This window comes from Melanotaenia boesemani, chromosome 19, assembly GCF_017639745.1.
Source record: "Melanotaenia boesemani isolate fMelBoe1 chromosome 19, fMelBoe1.pri, whole genome shotgun sequence".
Taxonomy (NCBI): domain Eukaryota; kingdom Metazoa; phylum Chordata; class Actinopteri; order Atheriniformes; family Melanotaeniidae; genus Melanotaenia; species Melanotaenia boesemani.
This window is the reverse complement of record NC_055700.1, coordinates 5,586,111-5,595,203: the sequence shown is the minus strand read 5'-3', so window position 1 is coordinate 5,595,203 and position 9,093 is coordinate 5,586,111.

Below are 9,093 nucleotides of genomic sequence, written 5' to 3'. Positions count from 1 at the left end.
AGTGCATTTCATTTGACTGTTGTTGAAGTTCTTCACCCTCTAGATTTGGACATTGGTTTTACTACAGTTTAGTAGTTGAAAGTACCTACCTACCTACCTACCTACCTACCTTCCTTCCTTCCTTCCTTCCTACATACATACATACTCTTCTTTTTGTTCATTCATACACAAGTATGTTGTCAAATTGTGCTTCTTTCTTGCATTGACTGTCTACTTTCCAGTTTGCTTCACAAGTAGTAATGCTGTGATTTATGTTTCTATAACTAACTGTGATGTCTAATGTAAAAGCTCATATTTGGTTTCATGGTGCCAGTAAAACTACAGCCAGTTTTGGTTTGCTGATCTATAACCCCTACTTGTTACCTCCCTGGAATACAGGGAGGGGACACGGCCCCCTCCCCAACCCACCGGAGCAGGATGGTTTTATGATCCAGGTACCGGTAACGGGCAGGATTTGAACTAGACGCTGCACCACTGGCGACTTACGGTTCTCTGCCAACCCCACCACGCCACCGAGCACCCTTCACACTGGTTCCTGTTCTCTTGGTGCTTTTATCTTTTCATTTGGGCCCTTGGCCTTGAAAACTGATCTGTTGACTCATAAGATTTGATACTGCGTCATCCACACCGCAGCGCTTACTCTTACAGCCTGAGCTATTCTTCCAGACACATGAGGTTTTCATGTTAAAGCTTTTCACTCTTTACTTTAAATGGGACTCTGCCAAACATTAAATTCATTGCCCTCCAGGGCAATCTGGAGTTGGAGTTGAACCTGCATCCTGTGGATCTTCAACTAGTTCCTCATCAGCCTGAGCTATCTGCTCACCTGTTTGAAGTGTCCCTGGAGTAGTTCTTACTCTTCCATTTAGCATTCAAAGCTCAAAAGTCTTTCCATCAGAACATTTGCTGGCAGCTCCTCAGATACGCCAGGTCGTCACCCAGCAGGGTGAGCTATTCTCCCAGACACAGTGATAGACTTTTTAAAAGTTTTTCTCTTTCCGTCTTTGCCCATTGGCCTTAAAAACAAACATTTCCCTCTGTGAGTCTGCCACTCAGAGGAACTGAAGTGGGTCCTCCTGCTTGAAGCAGCAGCTCACGCTCACACTGAGCTATCCAGTCACAGGATGACCTGAGTTTCTGACCAGGTTTCACTTTTTAATTCAATAGCTGAATTCAGAGCTTTCTACAGTAACTAAACTCTGTCCTCCAACATCTGAGCTAGTCAGACGTTAGAGGGACAGATAAATGTTTCACAAATATAATAACCAGTAACATATATATGCATGTGTATGTGTGTATATATGAATATTAGAGGTTAAATAAATTAAATCAATTAAATAAGTTAATCTAATTAATTAGAAGCTTTATAATTAATCTTGATTAATCACATTTTAATCGAACAACATCTGAGCCCTAAAAAAAATCAACATTTTTTCATTTAAATGGATTTTAATGGATAACTGAATCAAATAATAGACATTAATATTGTAAACTCAAGCTCTAGCAATGTTTGGGGAAATTAATTTAAAGACAAAGGGTCATTCTAAGCACTTTAACAACTCTGGCTTTATCTAAGATTATATATATATATATTCTTTAAGTTACTTAAGCTAATATCTATATATATAGTATTTCATTTACTTGGAAATGCTGCAGTTATAAAATCTGAATTTTATGAGAAGAATGACAGTCTGAAAGTGGTAAAATGTCGTAAACCTGCTTTCACATCAGTTTGACATGTTTAGCTTTCTGAAGAAGAAGAGCACCGTTGTTTAATTCAGCTGTACTGATAAACACTTATGCTTTACTGTTTACAACACAAATGCTTTTTCTTTTAGATATTCTTTCTTTCTAAATCCAAAGTCTTCCTGATTTTGTTCACATCTTATATTTTATATAAATAGTGTATGGGGTTACAATAGTTTTATTAATGGTTTAGAAGCAATTTTTTTTTCTTTCAAAATAAATGATAAAACTCCCATTAAAATATGAAGCAATCTGAATTGAACTATAAGGCAAGTTTATTTTTACAGCACATTTCAAATACAAGACAATTCAAAGTGCACATAATACATTAAAAGCATTACAAATGGTGCAAGGAAGCATAAAAGGCAGAAACAAATAGCAAAAATCACAATAACATTGTAAATTACTTTAAAATGATTAAAAGCAAGATAAGTTAAAAGTTAGCATGCAGATTTTATGCATAGGAACATGAGAAAAGTTTTAACCTGGATTTAAAAATGTCTACGTTTGGTGAAAGTTTAATCTCCACTGGCAGTTTGTTCCACTTGTTTGCAGCATAACAGCTAAAAGCTGCTTCTCCATGTTTAGTCTGGACTCTGGTCTGGACTAGCTGACCAGAGTCTTTGGATCTAAGAGCTCTGCTAGGTTTATATTCTCTGACTATATCACAGATAGATTCTGTGCCTAGACTACAGTGTTCTTTGTCTTTCCCAGGACGACCTGTTAAAGACAAGCTTCACCAAGACTGTGTGCTGTATCTCTCATCAGTCAGCAAGCCAAGATTACGTTGTGTTAAGGGAAAGACTGCATGTGAAACACTGCCCAAATAAATGCAAAAAACAAATGAATAGGAGTAAACGGGTGCATATTAAATTATATTGCCCATACTAGAGAACCAACATTTGCTGTTTTCAGATTTCCGAAATCTTTGAAATACACGTGACTGGTGAAATTCAGCGATGGCTCCGGTTCATGAAAGGTTTTATTGATGCTGATCCCTGTAATGACAAGGAACAGTATCAGTGGTGGATGCTGTCAACTGTTCTGCCCTGACTGGTGTACTTCGTCTAAGAAGTTACAGCGCCGGACCCGTCACCCCCATTAGTAGACTGCTACTGCCATCTACTGGCAGAAAGCAGTGCAGCTATCCTAACATCTAACGTGTGGTGTGAAAGGTAATAGTGGATTGTACACAAATGTCTCATATTTCACAGCATTTCCTTGATTTTATTCTGTACCGTGTTGCCATTTCCCATTTTTCTAGATTATGCCTACGCCTGTGTCAGTTGCGTGGAGGTAGTAACTTTTTCCCATCAAGTTTGGCTTTCATAAATCCCACAAGTTGACTATATTTGGCATATGCCAGTTTTTGTTCCTACGCAGCTTGATAAATGAGGACTCTTAGTTCTTAGTTAACACAGATACGGTTATTATAGCCTGTATTGCCACCAGCTCATAATGTTTTGAAACCTTAATCTGTTTTCAAAACCAGATAATGCAAAGTCCTTGAGTGTAGGATTAAGGCAACATTTCAAAGGATCGCCCCTAACTCACTTTGCAGTAGGATGCAAGAAACCTGTGACAGCTAGATGCTTATGCCAGAGGATCTCCAACCCTGTAGGACTTCTAGGCAGCTCCAGATTAAAGCCCTGGCAGAGGCTGTGAGCTCAGGTCCCAGAGAGCCGCCACAGGACAAGTTGCTAAAACCTTCATGCTTTCACACATTTCAATTGTTGTGATATAAATGTGAGAGCACACAGGTCCTCAGTGGCCTGTATGAAGGCCTCGATGACCATGGTGGATCCCGTGTACCTCCCTCCAAAAACACTACAAATTAACATGTGTATCCAGAGGAGCCCTGACCTCCTGAATCACAGTCTTTTACATGATATGCAATTAATCTCTGAATGAACGAACAAAAAACCAAACAAACAAAAACACCAACAAATGAATGAAACAGACCAGTTATGTGATTTAATTGACATTAGACTTTGAAGCAAACCCAAAACTCAGTAAATGCTTTCACTTATTTTTCTTTGTCTCAGGTTGCTTCTGGTTTCCTGACATGAATAATTATACATGGGTACCTTTCTAATGGAGCTAATTAAATTACTTCCTTATAAAATTGTGTCAAGCTTCTTATTTTCACAAAAAAGTGGTGTATGGACACATGCACCACCACTAAATGTAAATTTAGACAGATACTTGGCAAACGTCCTTCTCCAAGCTCCATACTAAAATTAGCTTGGCAACAATCTTGCATATTTAAATCTTGTGTTTTTGGGCTCTGTCCCTTAAAAAAGAAAAAGAAAAAAAACTGAAGCTGATACTAGTTTTAAAATGAAACAGTCAAATAACAGCTTTCATTGTACAACGCTAATGTTACACCACCTTTAACTTAAAACAACAAATTCATCCATATAATAACACTGCAACACAGACATTCTTACATGGAGAATGAACTTTCAGCTCTTCTGGATTAAATTACTATGCGTTAGATGAAACTGAGAGGTAAGTTTACCAAAATATAAGAAAATCTTTCTTTTTTCTCAACACTGAAAATTGATCAGGCCTATGAGATGAGTATGTACACCCCAACATGTTTTTGTGTGTGTTTTATCCTTGTTTGGGGGGGACTGTCCCTTTAAATTGGACATGATTACCACTTCTCTAGTCACCTCTTTCCATCCATCCAAGCAAGCAAGCTGCATTTATCTACTTTTTGCCCAAAGATTTATTATATCTGGAGTTTAGTTAGTTAAATTAGTCATTTGAACTGTGTAAAAACAAAAAACCAAACTGTAAAATAACTGAAACACTTTGATTTCATGCATTGGTTTTACGCCTCAAGTTTAAAACTTTTACCATCAGCATCTTGGTTTTTTGTAAAACCATTTCTCCGCAGTTTTAATCAGATCATTTGCTGACACATAAGGTCTGGTTTCGCAACCAAGATAGAAGATGGCAAAATCAATTAGCTTGAAGGTTTAAAAGTAACATGTATAGGAATTACTGACATCCAGTGGTAAAGATGGGATTAGAAATTACCTCATATGCCAAGCACTGTTGTTAATGTCAGGTTGTATGGTACATTGGTCAAAATTCTTCCTGACAGATATTTTCATCCAGAAGTGGATCCAGTGGTCTCAGGTGCAGCAATGACTGCACTACAGCTAAATAGTTTTGGTGTCTTTTAGGGCATTACTTATCCTAAACGGTGCTCTAGCAGCTATCAAACAAAGCTGGTATTGCAGTTTTAAAGTTCAGAGGGATCTCACTGTTCGTCCATTCACAGACACCATAGTAAAAAATTGTGGCATAAATATGGCAGCTGCCATGTATGTGTACCCACGGCAAGTAAATATTAATGACTCATTCTATGAGAATAAATACATGACACTTATTTTAATAAATTATTAGAAATGGACAGAAACAGTTTTTAATGATATATTACATTTTTCTGTCATTGACCTTTGACGTTGTTACACACAATTTTAAGTGTGAGACCTCAAACAAATCGGTGAAGACAAGGTTGCTGCACAGAACCAAAAACCACATTTCAAGAAGAGTTTGAAAGTTTTCTAAATGTCACAAATACCTCATCACTGGATTTTTTAATTATTTTGTAAACAGGCTACAAATCAGACCGAGAACTGAATCTTGTCAGTTTTCTGCATTCTTTTTTTTTTTTTCAATCCACTTTTTAGTTGTTCTTCAGTTCAATTTCAACAGATCAGAGCTTAAAAAAATACCTGGCATATTTCTGGTTTTTTAAGAGAGAAAAAAACAACAACATTTTTGTCTGTCTTTCAGGGAAAATGTCATCAAATATCTTCTCTAGCTTCATCACGCCCTGGCTGTTTCTTTTTTAACAAAAACCTTTACATGAGCTTTAGCTACACTTCCCCACCTTTCTACCACAAACCAGTTTGTTTTCTTGATGTTTTGAATAACATATTGGGAATCATATAAAAACTGAAAAAAATCAAGTCAAGGGCACTTCCAAACTTTGGATTTGGCTATTCTCAGACAATAAATAGCAACATGTCCATTAACCACATAATTTAAAAGTGGGATCAGCTGTGTCAGCTCCAGGTACTTTACCACACATGGTTCGCTGAAGCGTCAGCGAGGCGTCAGCCATTGTGTCAGCCTACGTCGGGTTAAGACCACAAAGACCACAAAGGGTAAAGACCTGCGAGTCTACCTGCGCGAGGCCACAGAGCAAGGGCACAAGCTTAAACCTCACCACTAAATTAACGCACAATGTGCTTCAAACCCATCCCTGTCAGACATGGGTACAGACCAAGACGTGCCACCCATAGATACCACAATCCACAAAACCTGTCCGTTCCAATGGCATGCATGTCGGCCACATCCTCTGCTACCTTCGGTCTTTGGAGCCGTCACTACGCAGTGAACAAAACAGAATTTATTAGCTCATTGATAAATCTCTCAGACATTCAGGTCCTAGCCCTGACTAAAACCTGTATCCGTCTAGAAAACAGCTACGCCAACAGCCCTTCCTGTCAATGCAGAATTTACCCAAACACCTCGCTCAGCTGGACAAGGAGGTGGAACGGACCTTCTTATTTCTAAAAAGTGGAACTTTACCTCTCTCCGTCCTATGGCTAACTGTATAGATGACTTTGTCTCTGAAATGGACATGATTCTCTCCGACATTCCTAATGATGGCACACCGCTAATTGTCACGGGAGACATGAACATTCACGTTGGCAAACCACAGGCAACTGACTTTCTGGATCTCATCTACTCTTTCAATCTCAAACTGGTTCAGACTCCAACACACAAAGCTGGCAATACTCTTGACTTGGCACTGACCAGAAACTGCTCCACAGCCAACCTGTCCGTCACCCCGCTGCACCTCTCAGACCACTTCCTGGTTAAATTCTCTGTCTTCCTTCCTCATGTCAGTCAAGTGGCTCCAAAAATGGTGTCCTACCGCAGAAACTTGAGATCCCTCAGACCTACACAGCTGTCTGATGAGGTTTACTCTACCCTCCCTTCCCACTCAGACTTCTTCTTACTGTCTGTTAATGAGGCTACAGAAACACTCTGCTCCTCTCACGCCTCCTCTCTGGACAAACTCTGTCCTCTGGTGTCAAAACCTGCCAGACAAAATCCTCCCAGTCCATGGCTCACAGAGGTTCTAAGGGAGCACAGAGCTGGACTCAGGTTTGCAGAAAGAAAGTGGCACAAATCAAAAGAGCACACTGACTTGTCTGAGTACCAGCAAAAACTTGAATTTTTGACATTCAGCCTAAAGGCGGCCAAGATAGCCTTTTTATCAGAACAAGATCCGCAGAGCTCCCAACACACGACAACTATTCATGGCGTTTAACTCACTTCTATCTCCACCACCTGCTCGGCCTCCCACTGTGCTGACTGCAGAAATGTTTGCTTCTTACTTCACTGAAAAGGTTGCTACCATCAGTAACCAATTCACTGGGCCTGACCAACTCAGCCTTACCAAACCAGATACTGGTGCCTTACTCTGCTCCTTCTGCTCTCTAAATGAGGACGAAGTCTCTAAACTTCTAGTCAACTCAAAACCAACGACCTGAAAACTACCGGCTGGTCTCACTGCTTCCATGTCTAAACTACTAGAGCGTGCCGTCTTCAGTCAGGTCTCACAGTTCCTCCAAGACTACAACCTGTTTGATCCATAATCAGTCTGGCTATAGGCAAGGCCACTCTACTGAAACTGCTTTCCTGTCAGTTACCGATTCCCTATGGCTTGCCAGATCCGCTGGTCAATCCTCAATCCTTATACTGATGGACCTGTCTGCTGCCTTTGACACTGTCAAACATCATAAACTGTTCTCCACACTCTCAAAGCTTGGCATCTCAGGATCTGTCCTCTCATGGTTTATGTCCTACCTCACAGGAAGATCCTCCAAAGTATCTTGGTGAGGGGTAATGTCTAGATCATAGGCTGACAACAGGGGTGCCTCAGGGCTTGGTGCTTGGCCCTCTTCTGTTTTCACTATACACCTCACTCGGTGCAGTCATTAGCTCTCATGGTTTCTCCTATCACTGCTATGCAGATGACACTCAGCTTTTCCTTTCTTTGCCACCTGACGACACAACTGTCTCAATGCGAATATCAGCATGCCTTCCTGATATCTATGAAGGATCGCCACCTTCAGCTAAATCTGTCCAAGACTGAGCTTATTGTCTTTCCAGCCAATCCTTCCTTACCGCCACAGATTAGAGTGCAGCTTGACTCTATCACGCTTGTGCCTATGTCTTCTACCAGGAATCTTGGTGTCATGGCAGACAACCAGCTGACCTTTAAGGACCATGTTGCCTTGGTTACTCGATCTTGCCCATTTGCTCTACAACATCAGGAGGATCAGACCCTACCTGACTGAACACACGGCACAGCTCCCGGTCCAGGCTCTGGTCATTTCACGGATTGACTATTGCAACTCCTTACTGGCTGGCCTGCCTGCATGCTCAGTTAAACATCTGCAGATGATCCAGAACCCAGTAGCACGTCTGGTCTTCAACCAGCCCAAAAGAGCTCATGCCACTCCGCTGCTAATCGCTCTTCACTGGCTTCCAGTTGCAGCACGCATCAAATTCAAAGCCCTGCTTCTGGCTTACAAAATAATAACCCAAACGGGTCCTGTCTACCTTCACTCCTTAATCCAGAGCTACACTCCCTCTTGACAGTTACGCTCTGCCAGTGAAAGATGCCTAGTGCTCCCACCACAACGTGGCGCAAAATCAGGAGCTAGACTCTATTCCTCTGTTGTCCCCCGGTGGTGGAACAATCTACCGAACTCCGTCCGATCCGAGTCCTTATCCACTTTTAAAAGCAAGCTAAAACTCAGTTGTTTAAGGAGCATTTCCGCACTTAGCTTAACTCTTAACTCTTCTACTCAACAGAATAAGTTAGAAATATTTGTCCAGCTCTTTGGATCAACCAAGTACTGAATAAGCTGTGTGCACTTATGCCCAAGATGTTATTATGTGATGAAGTCATGCACTTATGCTCAAGTTAATATTGCTCAATGAAATCGTGAGCTTGTTTTTAAACAAAATGACTTACAAAAAAACTAAAAAAAAAAAATATATATATACACTGCGTCTAGCACTACATGACAGCACTTGGGTCCAACTGGACTCAGCAGTCTGACTACCACTTAATTATGATGTCCCGTCTTGTTTGAATTCTTGCTTGTGTTGTTCTTACGCTCAAATGTAAGTCGCTTTGGATAAAAGTGTCTGCTAAATGACTGTAGAATAGAATAGATTATTTAAAAAGATTTGGTCCTCACACAACTTGTATGCTGCACAAACACACAACAATAAAAACAC